We start from the raw sequence: 12,472 nt of genomic DNA on the forward strand, positions 1-12,472 counted from the left end.
GAGCAGTGAGTTGGAAAAGTTCCAAACAAGATACGACTGCTGATTCTTCTACGGAAGCTGAGTATATTGCTGCATCAAATGCAGCAAAGGAAGCTGTTTGAATGAGAAAGTTCGTCACAGAACTAGGAGTGGTTCCTACCATTGAATTGCCGGTACCTCTCTACTGTGACAATAATGGTGCAATAGCTCAGGCTAAGGAACCGAGGTCTCACCAGAAGTCTAAACATATTGAGCGTCGTTTCCATATTATCCGAGAGATAATCGGAAGAGGTGATGTCAACGTGCACAAGATAGCTTCAGCTGATAACGTAGCTGATCCGCTTACTAAGGCCATGACACAACGACAGTTAGATCACCATCTTGAGAAGATGGGACTCAAATATTGTATTGAATGGCTCTAGTGCAAGTGGGAGACTGTTAGCAGTATGCCCTAGAGCATTAATAATTATTGTCTTGATTAAAATAAAATGGCACTTCTTGATTCAATTATTCTTGGTTTAGATTTGATTGAATGTTGTCCATTATTATTTGTTAAGGTTCCATTCTCATGTGATGAGGATATGAGTGACGGAAAAACTTGGTACAAATAATATTAAATTGTTCCTAATCATAGGATTATTAATTGGGCAAGTTTAATCCGGAAGATTAGTCTCATATTTATTTTCTATGATTAATATGAGATATTAATGATAATAGAATGGCGAGTCTCATACCATTAAGTATGTGATACTAGAACAAATATGAGAGGCACTTGTGTGACAAGTTGGCTTGAACACTGACTAATTTAAATAATGAATCATTAGCTTATTAATGTCAATGATTCATTATTGATTGCAATGGTGCATGTGATCCTTAGACCTGAGATGACACGGTTGGCTCATTCATGGGTGGTTAAAGTCTATCAATGCAGAAAATACTTGTTCTAATCACGGATGAGTATTGGCATATGGTACCTCTAATTAGTTATGCATGGAGCCAAGTGTTTATGCAAAATGGGATCTATTATTCCATCATGAATGGTTTGATATCTTATGAAATCTATCAATCTTGACTAAAGGAGTTCTTGGCCAAGACAAATTGATTCATGTAGATGATCAATTTTATAGTCAAGTAATTTGATAGATTAAGTCATACGATTGAGTTTTAGAGTTTGACATTATTACTAAACTGAACTCAATAGGGATATAGTAATAGAAGGATTTGTATGCAAAACAATTGCAGTCATGGTTCACATAAAAGGATTCCAATCTTTTCATCACCGGTTGGGTGTCATGATATGCTGCTAGGCATCACTCATGAACTATGTTAACTTGAGGTATATTTGGAGAACTTCTCAAGTGTTAGAAATGTTCTAACTAACGTTAATAGGCTAACGTTTATTACATTGCCAACTGGGTAATGGACCTAGATAGTCACACACAAAAAGGATTTGAACTAATAGGGAAGTTTGATTAGAATGGGTTTAGACTTTGATAAGGATGCTAGCACATCTTGAAACCCAAGCTAGACGGAATTTGGAGGTGGTATTTGAGTATGACTCAAATATTATAAAGATGAAAATAATAGTTAATATAATTATATTAATTGTGTTTATATTTTGATGTGATCAAAACTAAAACATGAATTAAATAATTATATTAATTGTATTCTATTTTTGATTTGATCAAGATAAGAATAAAAATATAAACTGATTGTTATGATTTGGTCAAGATGATACAAGATATTGATCTAATCAAAACAATAGTATAAATAAGCCTTATTGACAAAGAGTTGTTAAGGGGTCTACTAGGGTGCAAAACAATCAGGATTGTTTTGAATAGGAACAAAGCAATATCGTTGTTTCTTCACTACCGAAACAAAACTCCAAAATTCTGTTACCTATTGGTTTGAGTCTGTGTGGACGAACTAGAGGCCTGACGTGTGGAAGGCTTATTGCTGGAATTCAAACATCTACATCAGGCATCGCAAATTCGTCTGAACAAGTAAGTACTTATTTGTTTTGAAATATCAAGGCCTGAATCAAATTGCAACTTCAAGCAAGAAGAACAAAACAAAACTGTTTGCTCATTCCGCTGCGCAAATAATTTTTTTTTCGCAGAAGAAACGCACCGGAACCAACTCTCAAACGAATTAACAAGACTTGGCTCGATCTCAATCGTCCACCAGAACCAACTCTCAAATGTAGAGGAACAGGATCCAACTCCGGTTAAATCTTTACGCATGAAATTATGGTCTGATTCTTAAAGATCTAGACACGCATCCCTCCCAACGAATTGGAAAATGCAAGAGACAGGAGGCATCTGATGAAATGCGAAACGGGAGTCAAAAGGGGCTCGGGGCAGGGGAGGGTGGAGCCTTGAGATTGTAGCCCACCTGCGTCCACATCATGGGTCAAAGGGCATCTCTTGTTTGATTGACTGGTCCTTCCATTTCTGGTTCCAAGATTCACTCTCATTTCAGGGGTCACGAGCTTGGGTTGTCGGCGGCATGAAGGATACGGTAGAATGTTATGGTGCGAAGACACAGAAGAAGAAGAAGAAGCTGCTAAGTCCTCCAGCTGTGTCCTACCATATCTCCCCAGTGGCTGACAAATTGGTCCTTCCATTTCTGGTTCCAAGATTCACTCTCATTTCAGGGGTGGCACGAGCTTGGGTTGTCGGCGGCGTGAAGGATACGGTAGAATGTTATGGTGCGAAGACACAGAAGAAGAAGAAGAAGCTGCTAAGTCCTCCAGCTGTGTCCTACCATATCTCCCAGTGGCTGACAAATTCTTTTCACAACACAATTCTTCACGCTACCCATAAATAACAAACCCCTTCACAAAACTCAAAAGGAGGGAATAAAAAATAAAAGCGAAATAATACAAAAATAAGGAAAGGAGCTGTAAGAAGAAATCCCCAAAGCAGCCAAATTCCGCAAGCCAAGATCCCCACCACCCTTATCACTACCCACCAGTCACCGAACCTTCTCCAAAGTCCGAAGGTAAAAGCCGATAACCTTCTCTTTCTCACGACAAAAGCCAGAGCAAGGGAGAGTCTGACTTCATCTGCTTCTTTTTTGTATTTATATTAGGGTAATTTGGACATTTTGCCCACGAACCGTTACGATGGCTTCTTTCCGTCTATTTGACAGTTCAACCCAAACCACAGGAAGTTTATGTATAGCTTTTTGAATCATAGGGGGGTTATGTGGTTTTTGCGAAAACCACAGGAGGCTAAAATGTAATTTGCCCTTTTTGTTTTCTATCTGCTTTCATCTTTCCTGTGATCAAATCCTGTCACTCTCATCACAGCTTTAATGTCTAACAAAGGATAAAGATACACTGGAATTGCAAAATTGTTTCTAATGGTCCCACGGATTTCTGGCAGCTTTGCTCGCAATGCTAATCTGAACTTCTTTGGTATCTGCAGGACTGCAACAAAGAAATTCTAAGTTACCAAATTTATGAATCAAATCGCATGCATGATTGCTTTGAGATGTTATTTGTCATTCCAGTCACATCAATTCTCAATCCCGTAAGTTAAATTTCTTAGTTAAATTGCTAGCAAAGTTTTAGAGTGGAGTTGAAGTCTGATACGTGCTATAGTAATTAAGCAATATTTGAAACTTAACACTTGAGGTTTCTTTTTCTTTTTTTTTTTTGTAAGCCTTTTTTGATGAAAAAAAATCTTTAGGCGCAAGAAAAATTTTATAATTTCTAGTCGATTGAAAAACAAAGAAACAAATAAGAAAATACAAGTAAACTGTTGAATTCGACTTGAACTCTGTTTGTGGAATTCTGATCTAAGAAAATTGACATGAGCAATTGTCTTGAACGATGTAATAACTCATCCCATATATACACATAATTTTCAATTTTTCTAGTTAATAACTACTTTTTGTATTAACAAATCTCAACTAGTCTTAAACCTAAAAATAAACACAATTATTCAGTGATTTTTTTTAATTCCTGTTCCTTGCCCCATCTCCCAAGAAAGAATGCAATCCCAATTTATAATGATCTCTTTCCGGCCTTGATATCTCATACAACTGTTTGCCAGAATTGATTCATAGACCAACTCAAGCAACCAAGAATTCCTCTATTTGGTTCAAGTAATTAAAGCTCTTCAGCATAGTATGCGAATAAAGCTGCCAGAAATAAAACCTTCGAGTCAAATGCCACTTGTTTCATTTCCCATACTTTGGTAAGTGAAAATGACCAAGCAATTTCTCTTTGTTTATCTTTTACCCAATAACGTTATGAGTAAATGGCAAAGCTATTAGGAGTATTAATCTCTGTTACTATCTTTTGGTCCAAAAAAGATAAAGATTTGAAAAACGCGGTATTGATAAAATAGAAGGTTGAAAACACAACAGTTACTAAATTAAGCTCAACTTATTTAACTTTTGGGAATCTTACTATTTTCATATCACAATTAAGCTTGTGGTGAAATATTTTTAATTCTTTTGAATGTGCAAGGAAGTTAAAGCTTATACAATTATACAAAGGGTCTGTCTAGCAGGTGTCTAACGAGCATTCGTTAAAATATATTTCAGATGTTATATTTTTAAAAATATAAAATTAATTAGAAAAAGTAAATAAATACAAAAGAGGGTAGATAAGCTTAAATAGGATAAGTATGTAAATATAATTGAGGGTAATAATTGTTAGTATGTATATATATGGTAAGTTAGATGAATTTTAGGTATGTTATCCAGTATCCACTAGGCACCCATTAGAAAAACTCTTATACAAATCATATAAACAGGAACCGGAAATTATGTAAAAAATCATATTAAAAGTAATAAGAAGAACAATAGTTCTTATGTTAATGCAATCACAAGTACTATCTAATTAATATAAAGGTTAAAGGGCTCACAAATGATTTTTTATGATGCCAGCCCTTTTTGAGGTTTCAAATCTTGAGACACAATATATAACATCTATTAAGTAACTATTAAGAAATGAATTAGAGGATTTCCAAGTTTTTCAAGCTAAACAATACACCATTCTAATTGATTAACATGTATAATAATATTTCTGCTGAACTGATTTTCATTGTATATAATAAAATTGCACAACTAGAACAAAACCACGGGGGGGAGAAGGTAATATTACTACTAGCAGAGCAACTACAGAATGATCAAAAGCCATAAGAAGACACAATAAAAACTTCAAATAGAAACCAAAAAACAAGAAAGAAAGAACAACAATAGACAATAGTAGTACTAGACTAGTTCAGCAGCAACAGAGAATAAGGCCAGTGGTCTGTTATAATCCCTCAAACGCCTGGAAGAAAGTAATAGAATGAGGAGCAAAGAAATTGGTTGGCACAAACTATTAGTACAAATCCAACCGAACCCTCCAGATCTCCAACCCGATCTTGGCAAATAACCCATCTCCGTTGTAAAATCGCAAGGCTCGAGATATAACTGTAGGCCATGGGGCGAAATCGCAGCTGGTTTAGACGAGGGGGAGCCAATCCCTGCGATTTAAACTGGTAAGCAATGATTCGGTGGAAGAGAAAGGGAATGGAGTTGAAAACCAGCACTGTCAAAAGTATCCAGTTGAGGAGGTTTCTGAAAGGCAGGCAAGCCTGGAATGTATTGTGGAGGAGCAACATATATATCATGTCAAGGATAAAGGGTCGGGTTTTGATGAGGAAGGAGAGCAAAAAAGCCCACGCTATTGAGAGAATTGGCACCAGCAAAGGATGTGAGGAAGGGAACAGGTAGTGATTTAGTTCCAGATAGCCTCCCAGCACATATGATAGTAGTGCCTGAAAAAACCAGAAATTTTCCGCAAGCCATAGCATCCTTTTTGACATTTTTTTTTTACCGTTTCTTTCTTTAGGGGTCTAGAGGAATGGAAAAGTTAGGATTTGGGACTTGTGAGAGAGGAGAAACGAGGTGAAATATTAGAGAAGACGATAGTCCGTTTTTAAGGTGAATATTTTTTGTGACTTTTCCTTGCTGGATGTTGTGGTACAGAACCAGAATTGTGACTGGAATGTTGCAGGAATGAAGTTAATCGAATACTTAATTTTGATTTGATTCAGGAACAAACAACTTCCATTTTCATTGATGAACTTCAAAACTAGATACAGAATAAGGATTGGCGGGAAAGAGGAGAAGGGGAAAAAGAATGCAGGAAACTTGAGAGAAAAGACAACAGAGGGGATATTCCCTCTCTGATTACAATAACAAATCTTCTCAAAAACTGCCTAGCAAGGTACATGATCGTATCTTTTATAGAAGCTACTCTAACTAACTCCTTCCAATAACTAATGAGGGATTGACACGTGTAAGTGGAATCTTTAAGCTCGTCTGGTCCCCAACTTCAGCAAGAACAGCATGAACCCAGAAAAAGCGTGGTTTATGGATCGCGCCTTCCTCTTCCTTCCACGACTTCTCTTTTCCTGACTTCACGCCTTTCTTCTTCCGTACATTGTTAGCTGCTATCTTTATCAACCCGCGACTTCTCTTGACATCTTCCTGCTACTGCCACGCTTTCCCTTAATTTCACTTCACGCCTTCTTCCCTTTTGTACTACTTAACTACTGACTTCATTACAATGGAGCAGGGCTACTTATACTGGAACATTTATATTTTGCTTTTTCCTTCCCCCCCCCCAACCCCAAAAAAGTGTAAATTTTGGCCGACTATACTATTGTTGTAAAATGTACAATAATTTATGTTAATATAAACTAAATATTGTACATAATCCTAACAAACTATCTGCAACAAAATACTATAGGAGCTCTATATTCTAGACCTAAGAGTTAACACCAATTTGATAACGTGTGATTTGGTTTGGTAACGTATACATGATCCAGTGCTACATTAGTAACACAAAATTCACCTAATTTTTGCTTTGCAATTAATATTACAATTCAACTTAAGCCATTAAGACGTAAGTAGTGTTGTCTGGCCACTACTAATTCGAGGATAAGTAATTGTAGTGTATGTATCTTCCTCCCTGAATAAGTTAACATCTATAGTATTTGCTACTCACAATTGACAAGGTCAGTTGAAAAAATTCCACTAGCATTTTTGGTTGGAGAAAAAGATTATTTTTCTTACCAAAGTAGTATAATGATAAGCACGGCTTTGTTTCATCATGTGTGGTAGGTTTCCAAAAGCTAAAGTTTTTGACGTGAACCTTGTATACATGGTGATCAAATGGTATGCTAATCAACATAATTCACCTAGTTGTTATTATTATTATTATTATTATTTTTCATAAACGGTCATGTGTTCAATTCTCATCCCTTCCTTGTAAAAACTAGTGTCAGTAAATAATAATTGGTAGTGATGTTACATTAAAAAAATATTAATTTTTTATACAATGACAGTGTATATACTATCATTATTGAATATATGACAACTCGTTTAAATTTAAATTTGAATTTTGAATTTTACTTATGTATAATATATTTAATCATGATAGTGTATACGTTATCTGTGATATGGGCTCTTGGAGTTGAAACTTCATTCTTTCGTCTTCTTGAATTCCTTTGAATCTTAGTTTGACAATCATATTTTTTTTATCAATAAATTGTGAATACCCTAATAAGTGATCTATAATCTTAGAAGTGATGTTTTATGCATAAAACACAAAGAGGGGGAGGTGAGCGGGGGCGTTCGATCAAGTGAGGATTACCTCCCAAAGCAGACAAAGTACGAACTACGGTTATCTCTAAGAAGAGTAGGACTGATCTAACTAGCTTTGGGGTTTTTCTACAAAAACTAACAATCTGAACATCATGGCAAAGAGAATAGATTACATGTATTAGTAATCACTTTCGATTGAAGTGCACTATTATATTTGTTTTAAAAAATCAAGAAATATACAATGTAACCTGATGCGACTGCCAAGAGCAAGATCCGAACAGAGTAGCAGCGGACTGAGCAAACTGAGAGGGAACGAACTGATACCAACGAAGTAAGTGAACTGACTTGCAAAGAGATGAATAGCGGGGCTAGCTCCCCATTGTGACTCCGACGATCAAGTCAGTTATGTTTATGAGTAGAACAATGGTATTGATTACTGTAGAAGGCGTGCCTTATATTGTCTTCGTGTGCTATATTTATAGGACTCTTAGTGGTAGTTTCCTTGTAGGATTATGAACCCTAGTAGAGATGGACTCCCCTTAGGATTCGGCCTTCTACCTAGTCCCAAAAAACTAGGGAGCTCCGGCCTATTCAGCCCACTAATGAGGAGGCGGCGGTCATGCGCGAACTGGCCTCTATACTTGTCCGAACTGATCTGGCTGACCTGACAAGTCATCATGTCCGAACTGACACGTGGTTTCGGTGGATTGGCCCTACTACACTAGCCCCCCAAGGAGTCTAGAGACATTGAACAGTCGCATGAATCTGGATCGAATTTCAAGAGACGCGTCAGTTCGGTGTGGGGTCCCGCAACCGCCACGTCTGTCCGGGTAACTACCACACTTGTTCATGTAACCGTCACTTCCGCTATCACGTCGCTCCATCATGACGGTTACTAGTTCAACCGTCACATTGTGTAGCAGTTACTGGTATTAAATTCGAATTTTAATTCGGGACGCTTCATCTTCCTGCCCTGGTGGCCTATAAATAGGCCCCACTAGGCGTCATTTCCATACTTCTTTCTTCATTTCACCTGTTCTTCCAATTTTTAGCTAGTTTGCACATCTTCCTTCTCGAGAGAGTCTGTTCGCACATTTTGACCTTAAGAGTCGAGAGTCTGTCCGTGCGTTCTCCTAGTCACCACCTAGCGCCCGAGCTCTCCTTATTTTTTCCACCAGTAAGGTTCCTTTGTCCCCTCCTTTTTATGTCTTTTTTCGAGCACTCTGATATCACCAGTTCAGCCCCTAGGCGTAGGATAGCCCGACCTGTCCCAGTAGAGATAATTTCATCCTCCTCTCCTTCTAGTTCCTCATCATCCAGCTCGTCAGAGTCAGAGTACATCCCCTCCCCTGTCCCTTCTCCTGTTCGCACACTGGATCAGCCCGAACAGCCTGTCCAGCCTGCTATTGGGCTGCTGCACAAGCGATCCCAGTTCAAGCTGAGGCAGGGCCTTCCAGGGGGACTGATATCGACTTTGGCAAAGTTGATGTGATCCCTCTTATTCTAAAGTAGGAGGGCGTGGACGAATTGGTGGAGAAATACGACATCCCCATCCAGTTTGAAGCTAGGGCTGCCTGACCTGCGGAGTACGCTTGCTGACCTCCTCCGAGTTTGTGGCCATATATAGGGATCTGCTCATCGCTGGTATTCGCCTTCCTATCCCCAACTTCCTTTTTGAGATCTTTACTTTTTGGGGCATCCGGATAACCCAACTCATCCCAAACGCAGTTCATTCAATCCTCGGCTTCTTCATATTGTGCCAAATTCTTGATATCACCTATTCCTTAGATTTATTTAGCTCATTCTTTCACATGAAGATCAATGGCCATGTTCCGGGTTGGTTCTACTTTGCTCGTAGAAGTGGAGCAAAGCACCCAACTAGCGAACTGTTTATTGGTGTTCCCTTTTTTATTCAGGCATGGAAAGCCTAGTTCTTCTATGTCAAGAACATTGGGTTTCCCCCACTAACCTGGAGGGAGGAAACCCATGTCACTGATCCGGTCCCTTCTCCTCTGCCCGAAGCCGAACTGGACCACCTGCTCAGTTTGAACATAAGGCTAAACGTGAAGGAATTCAACAATGCTCAACTTTGGGCTGCTGGCCTGATCCGAGTAGACGTGTCTTTTCCTGCCCCTTATATTCGACCTCTTTCTCCGGATGAATTAGCAACCTGTAAATACTTATGCCTTAGTTTTTTTTTTTTCCCCAATCTGAAGAGTTCTGCTCCTTCCAGTACTGACTATTTCCTCTTTCCTTTCACAGTGAAGAGATTCTTGTAGCTGCTGACCATGGGCGGAGTCGGCAGTTCGAGCACGCCCACTCCTGCGCCATCAACTGCTCCGGCCAGCTCAGTTCCTCCTCCTCAGCCCCAACCAGCGCCAGTTCAGCCTTAGCCAGCTTATTCATCCCCGATTGAAGATCGAGAGAAAAAGAAGCGAAAGAAGTCTATGGTAACGAGGGCGCGAACTGAGGCGATTTCTTCGCCAGCTCAGGAGAGAGCCCCTACCCTCGAGCCTTCCCAGCTCGAGCACTACGAGGTCAATACTGCCGAACAACAGACCACTTCGAAGGTTCCCCCTAACATGTGGCAGTATAGGAATACCATTCCTCTCCAACAGCCGACCGAAGTGACCTCACACCCCCATCCAATGCAGTTCTGCTCGAAAGTGGGGGTTATCAATTAATGACCGAGCTCAGTACCCTAAGGCAGCTCGGGAGCTCCTTCGAGGCGCGGTTCTTTCCTGTGACTACAACATCATTCGAGCAGCTCTGATTCCGAGCTCTTCGAACATTACTATCTCAACACAGCTTAGGTCGGTACCAAACTGTCTATGCACTCCTTTTCTCTTCCCAGTTTTCTTATTTAGTTTGTCTAATATGTTAACCTTCAATTGCTGTCTGAAATGTCAGCTGAATATGGCCTGATTCGAGCTATCGAGGAGGTATGAGAACATGAAGGAGACACTGTCCCAGGTTGGGGCTACCAAGGACAAGTTGTCGAGCCAGCTCGATGCTGCCGCCGCTGAGGTGGAGTCCTTGAAGAACCAGCTCGCACAAGCCAACGCCACATGCGAGCTGGAGAAGAAGAAAAATGCCGACCTGACCTCGCAGCTGGAGAATGAATAGAAAAGGTCTACCGAGCTGCTTGGCCAAGTTGAGGTTGCTCGGGAGGGTCGTCAGCTGGGCGTTCAAGACTTCAAGAGGTCAGAGGGCTTCTTGAATGACCTGGCCCTCTTGAACACCCTAGTCCTACAGATCGGGTACGCGTAGGCAATGAACGATGTGCAAGCCTTGAACTTGCTAGTCTTCGATCTTGGAACATGGCTGAGCTACAATTCTCGCGCGCTCGAGCAGGTGGATCGGCTGATGGAAGGATATGCGCACTGGAAAAAATTGGCCGACCTCGTAGCCGATCCTACCTTACCTACGACTTCCCTCGAGCCCGATCAAGAGGATCAAGGGGAGAACTGAATAGAGTAGATAGAATAGGGCGTAAGATGTTGGGTAGGATCCCGAACTGAGCGGAGCCAGTTCGTTTTGTATGACCTTCCCTCTGTAAATTTGCTTTGAATGAATGAATCTTTCTTTTGCTTCTCAACACTTAGCAAAGTTTTCCATTCACGTCTTTCTTGTCATAATGTGTAAACATACTCGCGTGAACTGAATCCTAACTTATTCACGTTCGAACAGACTTGAGCGAACTGATATTCATGTTTGAACAAACTCATACGAACTGACTTTTAACTTAAGCAAAATAGTTTGGATCGTACATGAATAAGGTAAAGGAGTTCTAATGAAAAAGTCTCAAATTTGAATTATGCCATATACGCGGGACTTCCTCTCCACTGAGGTAAGCTAACCTGCAGTAGCCTGCTCGATCTGTCTCCCTCACCACGTAGGGTCCTTCTCAGTTCGGATCCAAGTTGCTCGTGCTTAGGACCCGACTTACTGAGTTTTTTCGTAGAACTAGATCCTCAGGTTTGAAAGAGAGGTGTCTCACCATGGCGTTATAGTGTCGTGCGACCTGTCCCTTGCACTTGGCCATTCCTATGGCTACTTCCTCCCTCTTATGTTCGACCAAATCCAAGTTGGACCGCATCTCACCCTCATTTCCCTGGGCTATGAAGTTCTGCACCCTGCTTGATGGCAAGCCAATCTCCGTCGAAATTACTGCTTTCGTCCCATAAGTTAAGGCAAATGAAATTTCTTGGGTGGCAGTTCAGGGTATAGTTCGGTAAACCCAAAGTATATTAGGCAGTTCATCCATCCATCCAGTTCGGTCAGACTCTATTCAAGTCTTTAATTCGTGCAGAATAGTTCTGTTGATATTTTCTACCCGACTATTAGCTTGAGGGTGTCCTACGAAAGTGAAATGCTACTGAATCCCGAACTCGGCGCACCAATCCCGGAAGGAATTTTCGACAAATTGCCGACCGTTATCCAAGACTAGAGCTCGTGGTATGCCAAATTGACAAACAATGTTCATCCAAAAGAACTTCTAGACTGACCTGCTGGTAATGGCATTGAGTGGTTCGATTTCAACCCACTTAGTGAAGTAGTCTATTGCCACCACCAGATACTCATACCTTCCTGGAGCTCAGGGAAACGGGCCGAGCAGGTCGATTCCCCATTGGAAGAATGGTCATGGGTTCTGAAGGGGAACCATCTCCTGAGTTGAGGCGTGTTGAACTGAAGCGTGCAGCTGGCATGACCTGCACTTTCCCACCAGTTCAGCCAAGTCTCGAAAGATGGTCGGCCAGTAATACCCGGATAGCATTCCCTTCTTAGCCAGAACCCATGGACCAACATGATTTCCGCAGATCCCCTCATGTATCTCGCGTAGGATGTAATCCCCCTCCTCAGGTGTCATACACTTCAG

General features: G+C 40.5%; 1 long non-coding RNA gene across 1 annotated transcript; it reads left to right on the forward strand.

Moving 5' to 3' along the window:
* The first annotated feature begins 1,727 nt into the window (after positions 1 to 1,727).
* On the forward strand, positions 1,728 to 2,902 carry LOC140014512 (uncharacterized). The gene is made up of 2 exons (XR_011821273.1): positions 1,728 to 1,982; positions 2,099 to 2,902. It is a non-coding gene; the product is annotated as an uncharacterized lncRNA (long non-coding RNA).
* The last annotated feature ends 9,570 nt before the right edge of the window (positions 2,903 to 12,472 follow it).

This window comes from Coffea arabica, chromosome 9e, assembly GCF_036785885.1.
Source record: "Coffea arabica cultivar ET-39 chromosome 9e, Coffea Arabica ET-39 HiFi, whole genome shotgun sequence".
NCBI lineage: Eukaryota > Viridiplantae > Streptophyta > Magnoliopsida > Gentianales > Rubiaceae > Coffea > Coffea arabica.